Consider the following 25149-nt stretch of genomic DNA (forward strand, 5'->3'; position numbering starts at 1 on the left):
GTCCCTGATCGGGTCCGAACCTGCATCCAGACCGAGGTAGCAAAGATGCTGGCCCTTGGGGTGATTGAACCCTCCGACAGCCCCTGGGCCAGCCCGGTAGTCCTGGTTCCGAAAGCGACTACCCCGGGTATCGCCCCCGAGCTGAGATTTTGCGTGGACTACCGAGGACTCAATGCGGTCACCCGAGCAGACGCTCACCCTATCCCCCGCGCAGACGAGCTCATTGACCGCCTCGGGGCCGCTCGCTACCTCAGCACCTTCGACCTAACCTGTGGATACTGGCAGATTGCCCTCACCGAGGGCGCCAAGGAGCGCTCCGCCTTCTCCACCCCGGATGGTCACTACCGCTTTAGGGTGATGCCGTTTGGAATGAAGAATGCCCCGGCCACCTTCCAGCGGCTGGTGAACAGGGTCCTGTCCGGACTAGAGGGGTTCAGCGCGGCATACCTCGACGATATAGCGGTATTCAGCTCCCAATGGACCGAGCACCTCCAGCACCTCCGACAAGTCCTGCTGGCTCTGCGCCAGGCCGGACTCACCATCAAAGCCAGCAAATGTCAAATTGGGCATGGCTCCGTAACCTATCTGGGGCACCAGGTGGGAAGCGGACAGGTCGCCCCCCTCCAGCCAAAGATCGACGCCATCTTGTCCTGGGAACCCCCCACGACCCAAACGGAAGTCCGGGCCTTCCTGGGCCTCACCGGTTACTACCGGAGGTTTATTAAGAACTATGGCAGCATCGCAGGCCCCCTCACAGAGCTGACCTCCAAAAAACACCCCAAGAAGGTACAATGGACTCCCCCCTGCCAGAAAGCGTTCGACGCCCTAAAAGCCGCTATGTGTACGGCTCCAGTGCTTAAAGCCCCCGACTACGCCCAGGAGTTTGTGGTCCAGACGGACGCCTCGGAACACGGCATCGGGGCAGTCCTCTCACAGTTCGACGACAAAGGCATAGATCAGCCCATAGCCTTCATCAGCCGAAGGTTGCTGCCCCGAGAACAGCGGTGAAGCACTATTGAAAGAGAGACCTCCGCAGTAGTCTGGGCCCTCAAAAAGCTACGGCCCTACCTGTTCGGAACACACTTCCGAGTACAAACCGATCACCGACCCTTGCGGTGGTTGATGCAGATGCGAGGGGAAAACCCCAAGCTGCTACGCTGGTCCATCTCCCTCCAGGGGATGGATTTTACTGTGGAACATCGCCCCGGGATGGACCATGCCAACGCGGACGGCCTGTCCCGATTCTTCGGCTTCAGCGAGGAGAACCCCCAAATGGATGGGTAGTTCTCCCCGCCTTTCAGCTGGGGGGGGGGCACGTGTGAGACTGGCCTCATGGCGTGGGCCCTCCCGACCAGCAAGCTACCCCGCAACCGCACCGATCCTCGATGTCACAGACTTCCGGCCCCCTTGGCCCAACATCCCGAGGGCCGGCCAGATCCCCTACACGCATGCCCAGCCGAGGGAGAGCGAAACCCCCCCAAACCAGACCGAGAGGCGCCGACCCTGTCACACCTCTGGTCTCTTCCCCGAGGGAGGTTTCGATCGACCACCAGGCCCCAGGTGAGCGGCCGCCTCGCCTGCTGGGTGTCTGGAGTCCCTCCCAGACCCACCTGAACAGATCAAAGGGCCGAGCGACAGGAAGTCCCGACACACCTCCCCCAGGCACCAGACCCCTCTCCGCGAGGACTCCGGACTTCAAAGAGGAGGGGAAGTATAACAAGGGGTGCTGAAGGGACGGGAGGCAGAGAAGACCTGAACTGACGAGAGCCTGCTGACCTGGTCGCGGCTTGATCGCTCCCCGAACGGAAGAACTCTGAACCATCTGAGCCCTGCTGACGCTGTTGCGGCTCCACGAACTCTGAACCATCTGAGTCCTGCTGACGCTGACGCGGCTCCCCGAACTCTGAACCATCTGAGCCCTGCTGACGCTGTCGCAGCTCCCCGAACTCTGAACCATCTGAGCCCTGCTGACGCCGTCGCGGCTCCCCGAACTACGAACCTCCGGTGCCTGCTGAGTGACTCGCGGCCCGCTCCTCCAAGAGAATCGGCAGAGATCGCCGAAAGAAGCAACATCCCCTCAGCTCGAGGATTGAGAGCTGGGCGCCGGACCCTCCGCAGAGACACTGATTCAAAGACTGTCCCGCTACCCCTTACCCCTCATCACGAGATCGCTGCCGCTTGTGGCACTAATTCTGCACCTGCCTTCTGGATCATAAAGATCCCTGACAACCAACGATAAAGATTATTATCTTGTAAAGAACTCCTGTGTGGTGTCCCTCTATCCGAAGAGAGTGAGTGCAGCGTGTGCGATCCTAGGTACGAGACCCTTCCAGGAAGGGCCTCCCCGCTCTTGCTCGGCCTAACTCTGGGAAAGGTGGGCCTCCGGGTGGTCGGGAACGTATTCCGCAACCTCCCCGGGAACCGCCTTCCAACAGAAGGGAAAAGGAGCAAAGTCTGCACTGCTCGAATTGGTCAGGAAGCAGGCAGGAACAAAATGCCACGAGGATTTGCAGAACGCGGCGTTATGCAGCCGGCTTCGTTCACTAGAGCGAAAGCCGGAAACAGGAAACATGAGTAAAGGAAGTCAGGCAGCTGAGCGTTGGGACGGAAATGAATCTCGAGACAAGAACGCTAAGCACGTTTCCTTGTCTCGAGACTTCTTAAATACTACCGCGTCGGGAGCCGCGGACCGTGGGGCATGACAGCACACTCCCCCCACAAAGTCCCCCCGACAGTTTGGGTTTATCAGGGTATCGTTGATGAAAGAGACGGATCAGACGAGGAGCATGCACTGCACTAGCCGGTTCCCACGTCCGTTCCTCTACCCCGTACCCCTTCCAGTGCAACAGGTATTGGAGAGTCTTCCCCACAATACGAGAATCCACAATAGACTCCACTTCATATTCCTCACTACCTTGGATGACAATAGGCGCGGGCCTTTTCGGTACAGAAGTGCCCGGCTCGACTGGTTTGAGCAATGAGACGTGAAAAACAGGGTGAATCCTGAAGGAGGCAGGCAAGTCTAATTTCAGGGCCACCGGGTTGATCACCTTTAGGACTCTGTAGGGGCCTATAAATTTGGGATTGAACTTGCGTGAACCACTGAGCATCAAATGTTTGGTGGAAAGCCACACCCTATCCCCCGGTGCATAGATGGGTTCCAATCTTCTATGTACATCCGCCCCCTCCTTGTAACACACTTTTGCCATATCAAGAGTCTCTAAAGTCACTTTGTGCAGGTTTACCAGTTTGTGCACCAGATGGTCTGCTGCTGGAATAGGACTGTTTGGGGAACACCCGGATGGCAATAACTTAGGATGAAACCCCGCCGAACAAAAGAAAGGAGAGTGCTTGATGGAAGAATGTGGGCTATTGTTACACGCTATCTCTGCCAGCCATACCCACTCATCCCAATCGGACGGGGAATGCAAGACCTGGTTTCTGATGTACTGCTCGAAACATTGGTTAACTCTCTCAGTTTGCCCATCGGACTGAGGATGATGGCTAGAAGATAATCTGACATCTATTTGAAGCAGTGAACATAAGCCCCTCCAGAACCTAGACACAAACTGGGCCCCCCTATCGGAAACCAAAACGGAAGGGAATCCATGAAGCCGCACCACCTGATGTAAAAATACCGAAGCCAATTCTATGGCGGTGGGCAATCCATCTAAAGGGACAAAGTGAGCAGTTTTCGTGAAAAGATCAACCACCACTAAGACAGTATTGTTCTTTCTCCTGGTAACAGGCAACTCCACTATGAAATCGAGTGAAACCATGTGCCAGGGACCTGGCGGGGAGGCCAATGGTAGGAGGAGACCTACAGGACTTTGGTGGGACACCTTGGTTTGGGCACATGTAGAACAAACCTTGACATAAGACTCAATATCCTTTGACATGTTAGGCCACCAAAACCGTTCACGTATAGTCTTGGTGGTTTTCTTTATGCCTGGATGACCTGCCAAAGGATGGGTATGATACCAGTTCATGACTTGTTCTTGTAACTCGAGTGTAGGCAACACCACCCCACCGTGAATGCAGACATACCCATCGTTTACCACCGTCTCGTGGGAGCCCACCACCTCTCGCATCTTGTCTGAGGATTGAGCCAGTCGAATCCTTTTACAGAACTCATCTTCAGTGAACACCCCCCCTACAATAGCGTCTGTGGGTATGATATAGTCGGTATTTCCATAGGCTCCTCTGGTTGCATGAAACCTAAGCGAGATAAGGCATCAGCCTTGCCATTCCTTCTCCCAGGCCTATATTGGATGGTAAAGTTATATTCCCCAAAGAATTGAGACCAACGTAATTGTCTCATTGACAATGCCTTAGCTGATTTTAGGTACTGGAGATTGCGGTGGTCTGTGTACACAGTAGCTGGAAAACGTGCACCCAAAAGATACTGTCTCCATTCCTCAAAAGCCTTCTTTATCGCAAGGAGTTCCTTATCCCCCACTGCCTAATTGTATTCTGCAGATGTATACTTGTGCGAGAAATAGGCTACCGGATGACAGTGTCCTAAAACAGGGTCCATTTGACTAAGGACACCTCCTACTGCCACTTGTGAAGCGTCCACTTCCACCACAAAGGGCAAAGCCGGATCCGGATGACGTAGGATGGGAGCTCTCGTGAAGGCCAATCGCAGTCTTTGAAAAGTATCCTCTGCTTCCCTAGACCAGTCAAACAGAACACCTTTTCTCAACAAAGCGGTCAGTGGACTTGCCAATTCCGAAAAATCTCGTATAAAACGTCTATAGAAATTGGCAAAGCCCAGAAAGCTTTGTAATTCTTTAACCGAACAGGGTGCAGGCCCAGAGAGAACTGCCTTCACCTTACTGGGATCCATAGCTATGCCCCATGGGGATACAACAAACCCTAAAAAAGGCACCTTTTGTGTGTGAAAGGTGCATTTTTCCAACTTACAGTATAACTGATTATCGCGAAGGCGTTCCAACACCTTTCGCACATGGAGAACATGGTCTGACATAGAGGATGAAAAAATCAACAGATCGTCAATGTAAGCGATCACGTAATCATCAAGCATATCTCGGAGCACCTCATTAATAAAAAACTGGAACGCTGCAGGAGCATTACAAAGCCCAAAGGGCATCACGAGGTATTCGAATAATCCATACTTCGTATAAAATGCTGTCTTCCACTCGTCTCCCTCCCTGACACGCACCAGGTGGTAGGCGCCACGCAGATCCAATTTCGTGAAAAACTGGGCACCATGTACTCTGTCAAGGAGGGAGGCAATCAGGGGCAGAGGGTACCGGTTCTTGACGGTGACAAGATTCAATTTCCTGTGATCTATACAGCAGCGGAGACCCACTTCTCGTTTGGGTATGAAAAATAAGGAAGAAGAGGCAGGAGAGCGTGAGGGGCGGATACATCCCTTCTCCAACATGGTGTCAAGGTATTCTCTCAAATAGATGTTCTCTTTTTCAGTAAGGGAATACACCCTACTGCAGGGTATTCTGGCTCCCATTTCCAAATCAATCCGGCAGTCATATGCCCTATGTGGGGGAAGGACTTCCGCCTCTTTGGGGTCAAACACTGTAGCTAAATCCTGGTAATAGGAGGGCAACTCGGGAATGACTTCTGATTCGTTTGCCTCACTGGTGACATGTGTGCTTGCAATCCCTACTTCTTGTTCCTGACGAGAACGAAACATAAGGGTGGATTTCTCCCAGTCTATAATAGGGTTATGACGTTTTAACCATGGTATGCCCAATAACATTGGGATCTGGGGAGAACAAATTAAATCAAACTCTATATCCTCTTGATGGCCGGGATCTATAACCATGTGTAGCATGATTGTTTGATGAGTTACTGGCCCTGAGACAAGGGGACGCCCGTCAATGGTGGTGGCCCTGTTTACTGCACCTTTCCTTCTACAGGGTATCAGATTTTCTCTAGCCCACTCTGAGTCCATGTAATTCCCTGAAGCACCAGAATCAATCATTATGGCCACCTGCAACCCGATGTGTGCGGAGGATAGCTGGGCGGATACGTAGAGATGTGTACTGGGATTAGTAGGGTGAACAGAAGAGACAAAACCATCTGAACCACCCGGGATCCTTGCCTCACAGGGCCCCGGGCTCCTTAGTTTCTTGCCTTATCTGACTGAGTTGGTTTAATCGGACAGGACCTCAAGAAATGACCGGCTTTCCCACAATACAAACAAAGTCTATTAGTGCGCCCTCTCTGTCTTTCTTCCGGTGTCAAGGGACCTTTCAACACCCCTATTTGCATGGGCTCACTCTCATCTGCGACTTTGGGAGGTTCACTCTTCTTTTCCCTAGAAGGCACATACCGGTGTTCTACTCTTCCCTTTTCCTGCTTTCTCTCTTGTAGTCTATGTTCGATTTTGACTACCAAATCGATGAGTTCCCCACATGCCTCAGGTAATTCTACAATTTGAGAAAGAGCATCTTTCAAATCATCACGTAGTCCCCTATAGAAGAGAGTGCTACACTTTTCTTCTGGCCAGTTAGATTCCACCACTAATCTACGAAAGGACGTAATGTATTGCACTAAGTCATGATTGCCTTGCTTGAGTGCTAACAACTCAGTATCCGCAGAGTGAGTGTATGTGTGCCGGTCGAACAATTTACGGAACTCCCTTTTAAAGGCTGAATGATCATGCAGCAATGGGTCATTTCTGTCGACCAAGGGGATGGCCCAATCTGCTGCGGGGCCGCTCAAATACGAAATCATAAAAGCTACCCGTGATTGATCAGAGGGAAAACAAGTACTCTTACAAGAAAAATTTAATTGGCACTGACTAAGGAACGCGGCACAACGAGCAGCATCCCCCGAGAACCTCTCTGGTGGTGCTAAAGGAATGGAAGGAGGCGTGGTGACTTAAATAATCGGTGGCGTGACATCAGAACTTCCACCTTGTGCTGCTCCAGCGTGATGACGTTGAAGAGCATCCACTCTCGCCGCCAAGGCCTGTGTTTCTAACTGCAAGTTCCCTATCATGCCGGCTACATCGGCTAGGGAGACTGCTCCTAGTTCCATGACGCTCGGGCAGAACACACCACTAGGGCTTAGCGTTCTGTAATGGCTGTTTGCTGTTCCGCAGGAGCGTCAGGAACCCGAAGCGAAGTCCTCAGCCTTCCCCAACGGTCTTCCGACTCTATCAGACTCTAGAGACTCAGAAGACTGGCTAGGGAAAACAGGGAAACAAAACAAGGGAAGGAGGGTTGCACTTCAATGGGTCACCGTCGTCCGGTTCCTCAGGGAAGGAGACCTACACCTGGCATACACCCTGTAAAACAAATACTATATAAACACTGCCACATACAAATAACCCCCTGTGTACAACTCCGCCCTTGACTTCACCTACCCCTGTGTCGTGATTTCTAATCTTGCAATGAGAAGGCTTCAAGGGTTCACAGTAAGATCCTGTACGAAGGAGAGCACACTGTTAGCATGGAGTAAGAACTAACCCCACGTCTAATCTCACTCTGCTGTCTGCTTACCCCTTAGGATGGTGTGGAGGAACTACCAACTCCCTGGACTCTGTATGCCTGATAACCACTGTGGAAGGTATTCTACTGAAATAGATACACAATATGTCAGAACAAATCTAAATACCCACTGAGATCACTTTAACTAGCATACAGTACATGATGGAAAATGTAGCGCAAAAGCGCCTTTACCTGGTGTCTGTCGAGAAGATCATCAACACAGTGATTCACGCAAAACCCCAGAGAGTAACAGGATACTGATGGAGAATGAGAGGACTGAAAACACCACACTAGAGCGGGTTCACGATGGAAGACTAACAGGGGATTATATTCTATACCACAACTATTGATGGCTGAAAGGAGCGGTGTCAGCCAATGAAGTGCGTCTCATAAGGATGGACAAAAAATGGGGAAAAAAGGAAGATAACAGACTCTGGAAATAACTGCTTATATGAGCAGAGAACGACCCCACTCGCTACTTTGGAAGGCACTGGAGAACGCCTAGCAGGAAGGGACAGTAAGTGCTTAACAAGCAACACCACTCTTAACCCATGCAAATATAAAGAGGACAAGTCCTGAAATACAAGAACGACACAGGATTACCGTGGCACCTCTCGTTTGAGTACGAAGGGAAAAGGAGCAAAGTCCGCACTGCTCGAATTGGTCAGGAAGCAGGCAGGAACAAAATGCCACGAGGATTTGCAGAACGCGGCGTTATGCAGCCGGCTTCGTTCACTAGAGCGAAAGCCGGAAACAGGAAACATGAGTAAAGGAAGTCAGGCAGCTGAGCGTTGGGACGGAAATGAATCTCGAGACAAGAACGCTAAGCGCGTTTCCTTGTCTCGAGACTTCTTAAATACTACCGCGTCAGGAGCCGCGGACCGTGGGGCATGACATTCGCCCTCAGTTGAACACGGGTGAAAATTTGCATTTCAAAATGTTGTTTTAAAAAGGTTCCAAAACTAAGGTTCATTATTTTGTATTACAGGAAGACATTTCAATTAAGGGTTTCCTCTCTTTAAGCATTTTTATAAGAATATTTTTTGGTTCTAATGTTAAAATAATTGTTCTGTTAAAAAAAAAAGTGGAGAAGAATTTTTTTTGTCATGTTTTAAGTTAGGCTTCTGTGCTTAGGCTTATAAATGAATGCATCTAAAATGATAGGCAAGGGATGCAGCTTGCGTTTATATGTGAAATTATCAAAAATGATTGGGTTTATCAAAAATAATTATTAATTATGAAAAATAATTATTAAAAATAAGTGCTTCGAAATTCATTTTGTTTACTATTTATAAATCTTAATACTCATACTGTGACCTCCTAGCATTATAATTTAATTCAAGTTGTGTTGTACTGCATAGTGAGGACATTTATATATGGAATTTCACTTGGCGCAGGCTTAAAAAAAAAACTCCTTTTTTTTTAAAGGATTTGCAAGAGATATGTCTAATATCCAATATCTGCAATCTGTAAAGAACATTCTGAGGATGATTAATATGTAGCACAATTATAGGATATTTATTTTTAAGTGCCCCAAATGTCAAAGTCGAAATTGGGTAAAATAGACTAATTAACAGCATTCTTGCCCTTTACAATAGCCTTAAAGTGCCTTAGGCTTCAGTAAATGCATATATTTAGGTATAATACAAATTTGCAGGTTGTTCTCATTTGGGGTTGCTTTTAATGTCTCAGTGAGCCAATGTGCCCAGTGCAGAGGTTTGGGTTTAATATCAAGATTGAAAGTTATAACTCTAGGTAGACCTACTGAAACATTCATCCTTTTAAGGTTGATGAACTAAGTACCATTGCATAGTGTAGTAACAAACATTTGTTCTAAAGCTAGTATGTTATGTTATTATGTTCTGTGAGTTATTCACAGTAAATGTTTTAATAATTTAAGAATAGAAATAAATTGTAGCCCCTAAAAGAAGTAATATATATAACATGTGTTTTTAAAAAGGGTTAATTATTGCAGGTTAGGAAGAGTTAGGAAGGTTTTTTTTTGTCTGTGACAAGCTTCAGGGTGAGGAGAGAGACAGGGCTGAGGAGCGCAGAACGCGAGGCAGATTTTGACCTCGAGGTCAGTAAGGTGGGAGTTAGGAGTGAGTGTAAACAGATGGAGAAACCATTGCTTGGAAAAGCTTCTCTGAAAAGAAGACATTAATGCTTGCACACTATAGGAACCTTGAAAGTGGCGGGGACCAGGAATGCTGACAGAGGCTGGATAGCAGCCCAGAAAGTTCTGCTGAGGTGTTATTCTTAGCTCTTGGAGGACTGTGCAAGGTCGAGAAGTGCATTCCTGCACGGCCTCGCTCAAAGCAGGGCCTCAAAGGGGGTGATACATTCATATTTTTGCTTTTGAAAATGCTGTCCATGTAGTTGCCTTAATTTAAGATGGTTGGTTACAATTGATATTTTGTGTGTTATGTGAAGTATCAGCAGTAGGTTGAAACAAGATGATTTTTTTTGTATGACTTCTTTGAAAACAAAACAAAACAAAATGTTTGTGTGTTTTCCATGTTTTTGCATTTTGTCCTTCTATGAATTGTTCCTGCTGGTCCTGTGTGTCAGAAGCGACACAGTAAGTTATATTTGACAGCCGGTCACCACTAACTGGTGACCAGCTGTCAAACGGAGGGTTAGGAAAGTAAAAAAGTTTAATTTTCATTTTAAGCCTGACAAATTAAGCAGGCCCGAATATTGGGTTTTGGGCTGCAGGTTCATAGTGCATAAAGTACATGACATGGTGTTGTGAGGAACTGGAACATTAGCTGAGATTACCGTATATGGTGTAGGGGCCAGCGGTAGAGTTAAAATTTGTGTACTATTTTGACTTTTGTGTATCACCCATACCCTTGGTATTGTGTCACAAACTTGACTATCACCCGAGTAATTTTTCGTTCTTCCTATAGATTTTTCTTTTGCCGCTTCTCCGCTGATTGATGTTGCATTGTGCCTAGTTATTGGGGATTTTAGCTATGTCCTAGTCCCATTTCTCTTTTTCGAATTCCTTTCACCAGTCAGCCCTTTTATTATTATCGGTGTATTGTTCAGGTTCACATTTCCAGACTGTAGTAATGTACCAGGGACCCCCATATTATGTATAATTACCTTTTTGTATGACCAGACTGGTTTTTAAGAATTTTCTTTAGGCCTACTTCGATGTTTTCCAGTCTGACTGTCAGGGTAGTGATGGACTGGTTAACTGACTCAATACTATAGTAAGACAAGTTTTCCACCTCAATAGGAGATACCTTACATTTATTTTTTTTAACATGACAAATTTTCAATGACTATTTTAATTTGGTTATTTACCCTTTTGTTCCTGCTTCTTTAATTTTCGGTGGGATCAGAAGTGTTCTAAATCATGGAAATACCAGGACTCTCTAGTTCTTGGCTTTTGTTTCCACATTTGATTATTAGCCTGTGTATTGCATAGTGCAACTGATGCACAGTTATTAAAGGGAGGTATCTACATGTCCCTGATAATCTGTATCACGTGATATCTCTTTTGAGGTGTTCTAGATAAGGAATTTAGGAACACCTAGACGTAATCATTGAAAGAAAAAAAAAAAGAATAATAAAAAAAAAATATGTTTACCCCATTAGGCAATGCCACCATGTGATAGAATTCCCATGTAATTATCTACCCTCAGATGGCAGAGGATAATGAAGGGTAATCAAATTGAAGAGACTAGAAGTACTGCCTTTGAGAATGACAGTGTATTCTAGATCAGAGTTGTCCTATGGCGTATGGTCACTCCCTTGCAAATTGTAGGCCACCTGCTTGCAGTCCCATTGTTAAATACAATGAACTGTTTTTATACTAAACTGAGGGAAACTAACAACTGTGTCAGATTTCCTACGTCACTAGATTCTGCGGGAATTAAGTCATAATAACCTGCAGAACACTGATTTAAGCCTAATTCCCATCAGTGACAGCTACAGATGAAAGACGGACGTCTTGGCCCTACAGTCCCAGCACCCAGAAAGTAGCAAGGCTGGACAAAGATCGCCAGCGCGCCATCAATTGCATCTCCAAAGCATCGTACTTGCTCCATCAGACGGCGTTGGACATCACAAAACCAGAGTTTCAGTGTAAAAGAGCGAAAGAGAAGGATTCCAGAGCTGGTTTGAGGCTTCAGTTTTCTACCTGTCATGTGCTGGTAACCTTTGACAGTGCGCAGTCCCTTGAGCCCCTTGGCCTGAGTTTTGGCCACCCCCCCTCTCTTTTCTTTGCTCCAACGGAAGGGCAGTGCACCGGAGGATCTAAGGCACTACATGATGAAAGGAAAATTAACTGAAAGAGCAGCCCAAACATCCTCTGACACTGAATAGCGAGTGTTGGAGCCTGAAAGTGTTGCTGAGCGTGCAAGTCTGTTGCTCTTTCCGATTAATAGTACTTGGGTCTGCACGAGATGATCTGTGCCCATGACCAACGAAGAGCACAATATCTGTAGTGCCTGCCGCAGAGGAAATATATTGGTGCACTGCCTTGAGACATTGAGACTTTCAAGTGAGCTGTGAGTGTTTGCCAGGAGGGCACTCCAACGGATACTGAGAAGCACTATTTTCATGGAAGGCCTGAATGAAGAGGCCCAATGCGGAAGAAAACAACAGAAGCAGATTTGATGGACGATAGAAGCCTACCAGAGAGGCTTAGAACGGACTTTGGCATAGTTATGGTTGCACAAGCGGTTCCCGTGCAATTGCATAGAATGGGTGTTAGGAGACTCATTCTTATTGTTTTGCTGGCATTGTTTTAGAGTAGTATTCTCTTTAGCAAAAGCAGAATGAGGTCTATCCTCTGTTGAAGAGTATCCCCATTTCACCTGAGAGCATTGATAAGGATCGCCACTGTTTCACCTGAGTATACAATAGTCACTGAAATGCATAGGAGCCCTGAAAAGGTTCACTAAATAATTTTAGGATTTGCTTTTGCCTAGGGTTGTGTAAAAATGATAATCCTGTTTGTAATAATGGTCATTACTTTCTTCTGCTATCTGAATGTTAATTATGACCCGATGCTTTGTTCTCTTTGTATCCCTGTTGATAGCTTACATATACCTGCTTAAATGAAATGTGTAGAATGGAAAATGCTCACCTAGCAATGAATTAGGATTTGCCTGAGTAATGGCAAAAGGAGGGTCTGAGGTAATTCAGTTTTAACTCCATTCTGTATTCTGTCGCCATTTTGTTGCCCTCACTCAGGCAGCTTGGTAAACCGAGTGTTTTTGCCCTTTGTACTGCCACGTGTCAAATAACCTTCCCTTCCTTGTTGTGAAGCCAATTCCAGGAACTAGCCAGACTGACTAAATCCCTGCCTATACTGACTAATCCTTGTCCCAACTATTTGTTGGCCTTCAGTATTCTTTCTCCGCATGATCCTATTTTGCAAGTTGTCCTTTGAAGCACACAAACATGTCCTGCCGTTACTGATTGACCTATGGGTGCCGTCATTGATTGACTTATGGGGTTGGGCAAAAACACGACTCAAGGGGGACGTTCTGGTTACATGATGCCTTGTTTTGAATGTTTTCCTATTGGCTAATATTTGGCAGATTTTCTATGTCCATATTGGCATTTTGCATGCTTGCATGAGCCAGGACTGCCCCTTTCTTTTATGCTGAGTATGTAACCCTCACATATATAAGGCCCCAGTGTTCTGCTCTCTTTGGACTGCCTCATTCAGTTGCTGCGGCTTCTGGGTGACGTAGTCACACTCATTTTGAGTTTAATAAAGATGTTCTTTTATATTTCAGTTTCTGTGCCAACTTCTTTTTTTTTGTTAAGTTTAACCCTGAGAAGTAGTTTTGAATTTCTTCAGTACCAGGTTATCATCCCTAGTATGCAGTGAAGTGATGTGGATTACTGTGAGAAGTTGGCCTGGCATATGCTGGTCACTAGTTATAGTGGCCACCTTGCACCAGTCCAATTCGACTCTTATGGTAGATAGGTTTAAGACAACCTTTTAAAGAAATCTATCCTAGTGGTAGCTGTGGAGAGCAGCCTTCAGGCTAAGTATCAGAGGAATGTAAAGCAGCTTGTTTTACCTTACAATCTCTTGAATTACCAAATGAACGGACACCACACAGGTATATATATATATATATATCAAATATACATGTATTTATTTCTAGATACACTCTACTAATCTCTTTATGAGATTAGAAGCCAGGTACACATTCAAATGTCAACAGTTCTCAATAAATTAAGCACAAATATGGCTTGAGCCCTAGGAGAGTACTAGACCATATACTGAAGAAATGGGTTAACAAAGTCGACTTGCAAAATGACAAGGCCTAGGGCCTGGGGAATCGCTGGGGCTTCACTACTGCAGTGTTAGCAGGTAAGTAACAAGCCCACGGGAGACGCTTGCAGTGTCTAAACACAGCCGCGGGTTTCCTATTGGTTTCAATGGAGCAAGTCGCGGTTTGTATTTTAAAGTTCTAGGGCACTTCGAGGAAGTCAACAAGCAAGCCACTTATAAGGTAAGTACTTCGAGGGCCAACACACACTTGGGCACCGGAGTGCACGAGTTACCCCACCCAGGGAAGCCGGAGCATAGGTGTCTTTTGGTGTCGGGTCGAGGCGCTGTTTTCAATGGAGACCAATGAAGACTTGCTGCTTGTGACGACTGGAGAGGTGTCCGCTGGAATCCGAAGGTGGATTGAAGATGGAAAAGACCTGAAAATGGAGGGGACAGTGTTCAAGGTCACTTGCCAGTGACCGGTGGCCAGCAAGGTGGATGACCACTGATGTCGCGTCGATTCAGGCTGTTGATGGTGTTTTGACTCTTCACTCACGAGGTCCACGAGAGATCGATGATGACCAGCAGCTGGATTAGGAGTATCCCACAAAGTCTGCCGCTGATGGAGGTGTCGGCAACCGGATTGGAGCCAACAAGCCTTGGCAACTGCAAGTCTTGTGTAGACTGAAGAAAGTCGATGGTGCAGACCAGCAAGATCTGATGGACTCACCCAGCAAGGGTAAGTGAAGGCACGCCTGGAGCAACCAGAAGGGCCCTTTGAGTTGATGAGAAAGTCTTCAGGGGACCCACTAGCCAACGGGCAAGTGATTGCAAAGATGCCACCTCAGCAATTGCTTCACAGGAGCCCACGGTCACTCGGGACGGGGTAGGCAGCTGATTTTTGGTGCAAGACCTGCTGGTGGCTTGGGCCACAAATGGTCAAATGTACAAGTTCGTGGAACGTTGTTTAGGGTTTGCACTCGACAATAGTGCACGGTCCTTGGGTATTGCTGTTCCTCGTCCCTCGTGGGGTCCACTTGCCACAGCTTCACTGGGGACTCACAGGGGCCATCGAGAAGTCAGGAAAGCAGGCAGCAGGGACTTCGAACTCCGGCGGGAGCGGGAACGTTTGCAACCTTTGATTCAAGTTTCTGGTGCCTGCCAAGCAGGGGAGTCACTCCTTGACTCCAAGGGAGATTCTTCTGTCTTCCAAAGGTAGTGGAACATCGAAGGGCCAGGATGCTTCTTTGTAGAGCGTCGTCCAGGGTTATCTGCTTTGCAATGGCAATGCTTGCTGTCTTATCGTGAAGATAGGGGAGGGACTAGCTCTATGACCACTCCTCTAGGAGGGTCAGGGTAGTGGGTCCAGTTTCGTGCCAGAGCGGGGGCAGGTAGCCCCTGAACCGGTTTGAGCTGGCATATGCACAGAGGAGCCTACTGCTCCCCCCGTGCAGGACTTCAAAGCACTCTAAGAGTGCACCCACCCAGCTCCAATACACTAAATCCTGTCTGGGAGGTGGTGACACCTCCCTGTGACAGGATGCTTTTTGTTGGGCTTCCTCCACTGTGAGTTTCGGTCAGCAGCAGGAGGGCGGGCTGTGTCTGTGCTGGTGGCATCCATTTTGTGATGCCAGGGCTCCTTTAGATTTCTACCGTTTAGTATAGTGGGTACATGTCATCCCCTCTAGAAGGGTGGGATCATACTCCCACACCAGTTACTGGTGTGGGGGTATGATTTCAAGTTGTTTGACACCTAACACGACATGTTTTGATGCAGTCATTCCAAGGTTAGCATTTACCGTGAGGTTATAATGCACTTAAGAGTATATGGTTTAACCGCATCCACAAACAGCAGCAGAGAATAGACTCTGCCAGCTGCAGAGGGGCCCTGCTCAGGCAGAGGCACCCCCTCACATAGTAAACCAAGCACCCTGCCCTTGGGATTGATAGGGCCTACCATAGGGGTGACTGATAGGTTTATATGTGTGTGTATGGTGAGATATAGGAACCTATACCTCAGTGAGGAGTGCTAACACTACCTCACACAGGCTGCAGTAGCAGGCCTGTGGTGTCAGATTGTGAGTGCTTCCCAGGGGTGGCATAATACATGCTGCAGCCCCTGGTAGGCCTGTGAAGTACCAATGCCCTAGGTACCTAAGGTACCATATCCTAGGGGTTCATAAGGTACCACAGTATCCAATCACTAGTGCATCTAATATGCACACCAAGTTGTTTAGTGAGATCAGTGAGACTGGGGCCCTGATTAGCAGGGACCCAGCCAGACTCTAGCCAGAAACCAGTGTATACATCAGAAAAAAAAGTGGGGGCAACATAAGTGCAGATCCTACTCTCCTACACAACCCCCCCCCGCCCCCCCAAACGCAGGGACATTAAACTAACCTTGACCAGTTGAGTCTTCATGTTCTAAGTGGAAATACCTTGAGAGTCCATCTGCATTAGCATGTTGGGTCCCAGGTCTATGTTCCACTGTATAGTCCATCCCCTGTAGGGAAATGGACCACCTGAGCAATTTAGGATTTTCACCTTTCCTCTGTTTGAACCATAGGAGGGGCTTATGGTCAGTCTGAACTATGAAGTGAGTGCCAAACAAGTATTTATTTATTTATGGGTTTTTATAGTGCTGGAATCGACTCCAACTGGAGTATCTCTGCGCTTTTGGGCCGGTTTGTCCTTCATTCATTGCGGAAAGAGAGAGGGCTGAGACTAGATCTCATTTTTAAACAGCAGGGTTTTGAGTTGTTTTCTGAATTTCAGGTGTTCAGAACATAATCGAAGAGTTAAAGGGAGACTATTCCACAATGTGGGTCCCACCACTGATAGAGCTTTGCCTCCGTGCCTAGCCTTCTTGGCGCGTGGCACTACCAGCAGATGCCCATTACTGGATCTGAGCGACCTGGAAGGAATGTAAGGAGTGAATTTCTTTTCCAGGTAAGAGGGACCTTGTCCATTTATGCTCTTGTGGATCAGACAGCATAGTTTAAATTTTGTCCTTTGACGGATTGAGAGCCAATGTAGTTTTTGTAGGAGTGGCTTTGATGCTGTTCTTGGAGGGGCATTAAGGACGAGGCGAGCCGCCGAGTTTTGTATTACCTGGGGTCTGGCCAACACTCCCTCATTGGCAGAGAGAAGCAGGCCATTTCAATAGTCGGTCCGACTCAAGACAAGGGCCTGCACTAGGGTTTTTCTGAAGGGGTCCGGCAGCAAGGGGAAGACCTTGCGTAGCAGGCTGATGGTATGGAAACATACGCCTGCAACGTAGTTTGTGTGTTGTTTTAGCGACAGATCCTGGTCAAGGCGGATCCCCAGGTTTTTAACGACCTGTTTGGGCTCTGGGACTGTGCCAAGATCAGGTGGCCACCAATCAGGTGTCCACAGTATTTTAGCTTCCCCGAACAGCATAACCTCAGTTTTGCTGACGTTGCACTGTAAGTAGTTGGTGGACATCCATTGTGCTACAGCCTTCATGCCTGCAGAGAAGGAACTCCTTAATTCCGTGGTGAGGGTTTTAAAGGGGAAGAGGAGCTGCGTGTCATCAGCATATGACACGGGGATGAAACCAAATTTGCGCATCACTCTTGCCAGGGGTGCCACATAGATGTTAAAGAGTGTTGGGCCCATGGTGACAGTCTGGGTACGATCGGAAAGGAAGCTCCTCAGCCAGGCAAGGGCTTTGTTCTTAATTCCTACGTTCGACAACCGGTTAATAAGGATGTTGTGTGACACGGTGTCGAACGCTGCCGACAGATCTAGTAACACTAGGATCACAGAGTAGCCTTTGTATGGCATCAGCTTCTTCAGGGCCCACACCACAGCAAAGGCCTCCCTCTCAATAGCTGACCAACGTTTCTCTCTAGGAGTCAGCCTTCTGCTTATGAAAGCTACTGGCTGGTCTTGACCTTCATCATTAAGTTGAGACAGTACAGCTCCCACACCCAGCTCTGAAGCATCTGTTTGAACAATGAACTTCTTGGAGGTCAGATCATTTAAGGGGGTCACTGCAGATCCATATCCCTTAACAAACCTCCTGTAATACCCAGTCAGGCCTAAGAAGGCTCTCACCTGTGTCTGGGTGGTTGGAGCTACCCATTCCATTATGGTCTGTATTTTGCTCTGCAATGGTTGAACCTTGCCTCCACCTACAAGGTGGCCCAGGTACACAACCTGACTCTGCCCTATCTGGCACTTAGTCCAGTACATTCCTGAGGGGGACCAGGTGATCCTGCCAGGTGGAACTAAAGACAGCAATATCATCAAGATAAGCTGAGCAATAAGTTTCCATACCAGTCAGAACTTTTTTCACCAACCTCTGAAAAGTGGCAGGTGCATTTTTCAAACCAAAGGGCATTACCACAAAGTGATAGTGCCCACCAAGGGTTGAAAATGCTGTTTTAGCCTTGGCATCCTCAGCTAACTTGATTTGCCAATAGCCAGCTGTAAGGTCAAATGTACTGAGATACTTGGCTGAGGCTAAAGTGTCTATTCGTACATCTGCCCTTGCTATTGGGTAGGCATCAGTCCTGGTGGCTGCATTGAGGCCTCTGTAGTCAACACAAAACCTCATCTCTTTCTTACCACCCTGGGTATGAGGTTTTGGCACAAGGACTACTGGACTAGACCAAGGGCTATCTGAAGGCTCAATAACACCTAGCTCCAACATTTTCTGGACTTCAGCCCTGATACAATCTCTGACATGGTCAAGTTGCCTGTAGATTTTATTCTTAAAAGGCAGACTGTCTCCAGTGTCCACCTCATGGGTGCACCAGGAAGTCTGACTTGGGGTCAGGCTAAACACATGTCTAAACTGCTGTAGCTCATGTCTACACTCAGTTTGTTGATGCTCAGTGAGGCTGCTTGCCAAAGCAACACCATCAACTGACCCATCATCAGGGTTCTGTGAGAGCAGGTCAGGGAGAGGGTGACTCTCCTCCTCCTGGTCCTCACCAGTTGCCATGAGCAAGCCCATGTCAGCCCCGTCCACATATGGCTTAAATCTGTTGACATGGTGTTGTAATGGCTTTCTTCTTCTGTTCTAATATGTATCTGCATATCTCGCTCTGAGATGCTTGGTGTTCTGGAATGTCAGGACCAAGCTAGATGTAGAATGTTGAAGGAGGGAGAGATCATTAACCTGTTGACAGTTGGGTGGATGAGCTGTGTATACCTACAACTGAGAATAAACCTTCAACTTCCTCCATCAAGCCTCAATCTCATTCTTACTTTCAGGAGACACCTATTTAACACATGGAGCACCCTAAGGGGGCTTCTGGGAGTGCCAAGATCTACCAAGTAGGTGACTTCTCCCTTTTTCTCAACAATTGTATGCGGGCCACTCCATTTGTCCTGGAGAGCTGCTGGGGCCACATGCTCCAACACCCACACTTTCTGGCCTGGCTGATAGACAGTCATGACAGCCTTTTGGCCATGCCAAGCTTTTTGTAATTCTTGGCTGGCCTCAAGGTTTTTAGTGGCCTTCTTCATATACTCTGCCATCCGGGAGCGGAGACCAAGTACATAGTCCATCACATCCTGTTTGGGAGGTCTGAGATGTAACTCCCATCCCTCCTTCACCAGACATAAGCTTCCTCTAACAGGGTGCCCAAACAGAAGTCTAAAAGGGCTGTAGCCAACCCCCTTCTGTGGAACCTCCCTGTATGCAAACAGAAGGCAGGGAAGTAAAAGGTCCCATTTTCGCCTAAGCTTTTCTGGGAGGCCTTTAATCATTCCCTTTAGGGTTTTGTTGAATCTCTCAACCAACCCATTGCATTGTGGGTGATAGGGAGTAGTGAATTTGTAGTTGACACCACACTCCTTCCACATTGCAGTTAGATATCCTGACATAAAGTTAGAACCTCTGTCAGAGATGACCTCCTTAGGGAAACCCACTCTGGAGAAGACTCCAAGGAGGGCTCTTGCTACCACAGGAGCTGTGGTATTCCTTAGGGGTATAGCTTCTGGATACCTGGCGGCATGATCCACTACCACCAGTATAAATCTGTGCCCAGATGCAGTTGGTGGGTCAAGGGGACCAACAATGTCAATCCCTACCCTCTCAAAGGGAACCCCCACCACAGGTAGTGGTATCAGGGGGGCCTTTGTTGTGCCACCTGACTTGCCACTGGCTTGGCAAGTGACACAGGAGCGACAAAACTCCTTGGTGTCCTCAGACATGTGTGCCCAATGAAAATGTGGTACAAGCCTGTCCCAGGTCTTGTTTTGGCCCAAGTGTCCTGCTAAAGGGATGTCATATGCTAGGGTCAAGAGGAACCCCCTAAACATCTGAGGTATTACCAACTCCTGGTGGCTCCAGGGGTAGGATCCCTAGCCTCAGAATGTAGGAGCCCCTCATCCCAATAAACTTTATGGGACCCACTAGCACTCCCAGCAGCGTCAGCAGCAGCCTGCTGTCTGAGGGGTTCAAGAGTGGGGCAGCACTGTTGCTCTTTGCTCAGATCTTCCCTGGAAGGTCCCCCTGCCCCCAAGAACTCAACCTGACCAGGCTCAAGTTCCTCTGGGGCAGTTCCTTCTTCAGGATCTGCTTCTCCTCCCTCAGGAGGGGAATCTGAGATCTGAGACAGAGGGGAAGGCCCAGCCTTAACCCTACTGCTCCTCCTCTTGGGTAGCACCTGGTCCATAGTTTCAGGATCCAGAGCTGGTTCAGCTTTATGCATTCTGGCTTGTGACCTGGTCACAGTAAATACCTCTGCAGGTATGCCCAACATCTCAGCATGAGTCCATAATTCTACTTCAGACCAGGCTGAAGTCTCCAGATCATTGCCCAACAAACATTCGACAGGGAGGTCTGCACTGACTACTACCTTTTTGAGGCCAGTTACCCCTCCCCAGGAGAAATTCACGACTGCCAGGCTATGGTTGGTCCTGACATTACTTGCATTGATTACCTGGTACATTTCACCCAGGATGATCTGTGCAGGGTCCACTAGGTCCTCTGTCACCATGGTGATACTAGCACCTGTGTCCCTGAATGCCAAAGCCTGTTTGCCATTTATGATATCCTGCTGTTTGTATTTGCCCAGATTACTGGGGCTCACTAGGAAGGCCATATCAAGGTCTCCCTCACAAACTAGCATTGCCTGTGTTGGTACTCTGACTAGGCCAGAGTCCACATCAGAACCCAGGGTCAACCCTACTACACCCTTATTCTGAGTACTACCTCCACCAATGACTGCACTAGGGGGAACAGTTGCCTTAGGGGCTGGAGTGGTGGTGGTTTGGTCTTTGGACTTGGTACAATCAGAAGTCCAGTGCCCTTTCTGTTTACAGAATTTGCACCAGGGCTTCTTTTGGCCTTTTCCCTTTGCAGATTGTGACTCCCCACCAGATGCAGATTTTTGGGGCCCTTGTGAAGACTTCTGGTCTTTTGACTTATCCCCACCTTTATCTGAGCCTTCAGGATCTTGCTTCTTAGTGTCACCACCTTGGTTCTGGGTTTTCTGTCTCACCCTGGTTTTGACCCATTTGTCTGCTTTCTTTCCCAATTCTTGGGGAGAGGTCAGATCAGAGTCCACCAGGTACTGATGCAACAACTGGTTTTGGCAATTATTAAGGATCTGTTCTCTCATGATAAGATTATACAATCCCTTAAAATCAGTTACTCTACTACCAACCAGCAAACCTTCTAGAGCCTTGGTTGCACAATCAACAAAGTCAGTCCAATCCTGAGTCTGTGCTTTCTGGGTGTCTCTGAACTTCAACCTGTACTGTTCAGTGGTTAAGCCAAACCCATCTATCAAAGCACTCTTCAGGGCTTCATAATCATTAACATCCTCTTCTCTAACAGTGAGGAGCTTGTCTCTTCCTTTATCTGAAAAGGAGAGCCACAAGATTGCTGCCCATTGTTTCTGGGGGACCTGTTGAACTTTACAGGCCCTCTCCATAGCAGTTGTCATTTGTGGATATCATCCCCACTCTGGTAGGGAGGAACAACCTTGGACAGGTTCCTATGGTCTGGAATGTAATCTCTGCCTCTAGGGACACTGTTGCTGCCACCAGGATTTTCTAACCCCTCTTTCTGAGTAAGTCTCTGGAGCTCAAAGGCTTCTCTATCTAAGGCCAATTGCTTGGTTCTGAGGGCAAGCCTAGCTTCCTCATACTGGAGCATCTTGAACCTTCTGTCAGAGGAGGTCTCTCTTGGATAGTTTGAGTTCCTCTGTTGAACAGATTCTCTTCCAGAGTGATATGAATGGTCAGAGTCCCTTGAGGGGTACCTAGGCCTTTCTTCCACTCTATCAGTTCTCTTAAGGAGAATTCCTCTGTTCTGTTCAGACCTTTCTGGGTCTGGCCCTTCACCCACAGACTCCAGGTCATCTTGATTTTCATCATCAGCCCCAGAGACTATGGTTGACCCACCCCCTGATGCAGACCCACTATCTCCTATAGCTAGTCTAAGATCATCTGCCACTAACAGATCTATCAGGTGTTGTGAGGAGGGACTCCTGCCTACCCTCAGTTGTCTTTCAAAGTATAAGGCCTTCAGGTCAGTGTAGGCTATGTCTTTGTACTGAGATGGGGTGGACCCACTGGCTCCACCTTGGTAGGACATACTAGTGTTGTGCAGTCTTGTACTACCTACACTAGTTGAGGCCTACTGAACCTAGCTTGAGCTGTAGCAAGGGTGTGCTTAGCCCTTCACAAACAGCTGTAAGTTCAGTAGAACTTATTGATACAAAGCTTGACTTTATATGTACCTTAAGTGCCGTAAGTGGTTTTCAGTTAGTAATACAAATAGAGATTTTCTGGTAAAACAATGGCAAGCTGGAATCCCACACACTGCCCACCAATGTGAGAAGTTGGCCTGGCATATGCTGGTCACTAGTTATAGTGGCCACCTTGCACCAATCCAATTCGACTCTTATGGTTAATAGGTTTAAGACAACCTTTTAAAGAAAGCTATCCTAGTGGTAGGTGTGGAGAGCAGCCTTCAGGCTAAGTCTCTGAGGAATGCAAAGCAGCTTGTTTTACTTTATAATCTCTTGAATTACCAAATGAAAGGACACCACACAGGTATATATATCAAATATATATGTATTTATTTCTAGACACACTCTACTAATCTCTTTATGAGATTAGAAGCCAGGTACACATTCAAATGTCAACAGTTCTCAATAAATTAAGCATAAATATGTCTGGAGCCCTAGGGGCGTACTAGACCATATACTAAAAAAATGGGTTAACAAAGTCAACTTGCAAAATGACAAGGCCTACGGCCTGGGGAATTGCTGGGGCTTCACTACTGCAGTGTTAGCAGGTAAGTAACAAGCCCACGGGAGACGCGTGCAGTGTCTAAACACAGCCGCGGGTTTCCTATTGGTTTCAATGGAGCAAGTCGCGGTTTGTATTTTAAAGATCTAGGGCACTTCGAGGAAGTCAACAAGCAATCCACTTACAAGGTAAGTACTTCGAGGGCCAACACACACTTGGGCACTGGAGTGCACGAGTTACCTCACCCAGGGAAGGGTGTCTTTTGGTGTCGGGTCGAGGCACTGTTTTCAAAGGAGACCAATGAAGACTTTCTGCTTGTGACGACTGGAGAGGTGTCCGCTGGAATCCGAAGGTGGATTGAAGATGGAGAAGACCTGAAAATGGAGGAGACAGTGTTCAAGGTCATTTGCCAGTGACCGGTGGCCAGCAAGATGGATGACCACTGATGTCACGTCGATTTAGGCTGTTGATGGTGTTTTGCCTCTTTGCTCACGAGGTCCAGGAGAGATTGACGATGACCAGCAGCTGGACTAAGAGTGTCCCACAAAGTCTGCAGCTGATGGAGGGGTTGGCAACCGGATTGGAGCCAACAAGCCTTGGCAACTGCAAATCTCATGTAGACTGAAGATAGTCGATGATGCAGACCAGCAAGGTCTGATGGACTCACCCAGCAAAGGTAAGTGAGGGCAGGTCTGGAGCAACCGGAGGAGCCCTTTGAGTTGATGAGAAAGTCTTCGGGGGACCCACTAGCCAACGGGCAAGTGATCGCAAAGACACTGCCTCAGGAAATGCTTCACAGGAGCCCACGGTCACTCGGAATGGGGTAGGCAGTTGTTTTTTGGTGCAAGAGCTGCTGGAGGCTTGGGCCACAAATGGTCCAATGCACAAGTTCGTGGAATGTTGGTTAGGGTTTGCACTCGACAATAGTGCACGGTCCGCGGGTATTGCTGTTCCTTGTCACTCGTGGGGTCGACTCGCCACAGCTTCACTGGGGACTCACAGGTGTCGTCGAAAAGTCAGGAAATCTACTTCCGGGGCAGCAGGGACTTCGAACTCCGGAAAGTTTGCAACTGTTGATTCAAGTTTCTGGTGCCTGCCAAGCAGGAGAGTCACTCTTTTACTCCAAGGGAGATTCTTCTGTCTTCCAAAGGTAGTGGAACGCCGAAGGGCCAGGATTCTTCTTTGTAGAGCGTCATCTAGGGTTATCTGCTTTGCAATGGCAATGCTTGCTATCTTATCATGAAGATAGGGGAGGGACTAGCTCTATGACCTCTCCTCTAGGAGAGTCAGGGTAGTGGGTGATTACACCCACTTTCCTTTGTCCAGTTTCATGCTAGAGCAGGGGCAGGTAGCCCCTGAACCGGTTTGAGCTGGCATATGCACAGAGGAGCCTACTGCTCCCCCTGTGCAGGACTTCAAAGCACTCTAAGAGTGCACCCACCCAGCTCCAATACACTAAATCCTGTCTGGGAGGTGGTGACACCTCCCTGTGACAGGATGCCTTTTGTTGGGCTTCCTCCACTGCGAGTTTCGGTCAGCAGCAGGAGGGCAGCCCAGTATCTGTGCTGGTGGCATCCATTTTGTGATGCCAGGGCTCCTTTAGATTTCTACCATTTAGTACAGTGGGTACATGTCATCCCCTCTAGAAGGGTGGGATCATACTCCCACACCAGTTACTGGTGTGGGGGTATGATTCCAAGTTGTTTGACACCAAACACGACATGTTTTGATGCAGTCATTCCAAGGTTAGCATTTACCGCGAGGTTATAATGCACTTAAGAGTATATGGTTTAACCGCATCCACATGCAGCAGCAGAGAATAGACTCTGCCAGCTGCAGAGGGGTCCTGCTCATGCAGAAGCACCCCCTCACATAGTAAACCAAGCACCCTTCCCTCAGGATTGATAGGGCCTACTATAGGGATGGCTGATAGGTTTATATGTGTGTGTGTGTGTATGGTGAGATATAGAAACCTATACCTCAGTGAGAAGTGCTAACACTACCTCACACAGGCTGCAGTAGCAGGCCTGTGGTGTCAGGTTGAGAATGCTTCCCAGGGGTGGCATAACATATGCTGCAGCCCCTGGTAGGCCTGTGAAGTACCAATACCCTAGGTACCTAAGGTACCATATACTAGGGGCTCATAAGGTACAACAGTATCCAATCACTAGTGCATCT

General features: G+C 47.9%; 1 protein-coding gene across 1 annotated transcript in view; it reads left to right on the forward strand.

Moving 5' to 3' along the window:
• Positions 1-25149, forward strand: part of LOC146863548 (uncharacterized) — a 550315-nt gene that overhangs the window by 219473 nt on the left and 305693 nt on the right. The gene's annotated exons all lie outside the window — the stretch shown is intronic.

The sequence above is a fragment of the Triturus cristatus genome, chromosome 2_2, assembly GCF_964204655.1.
Source record: "Triturus cristatus chromosome 2_2, aTriCri1.1, whole genome shotgun sequence".
NCBI lineage: Eukaryota > Metazoa > Chordata > Amphibia > Caudata > Salamandridae > Triturus > Triturus cristatus.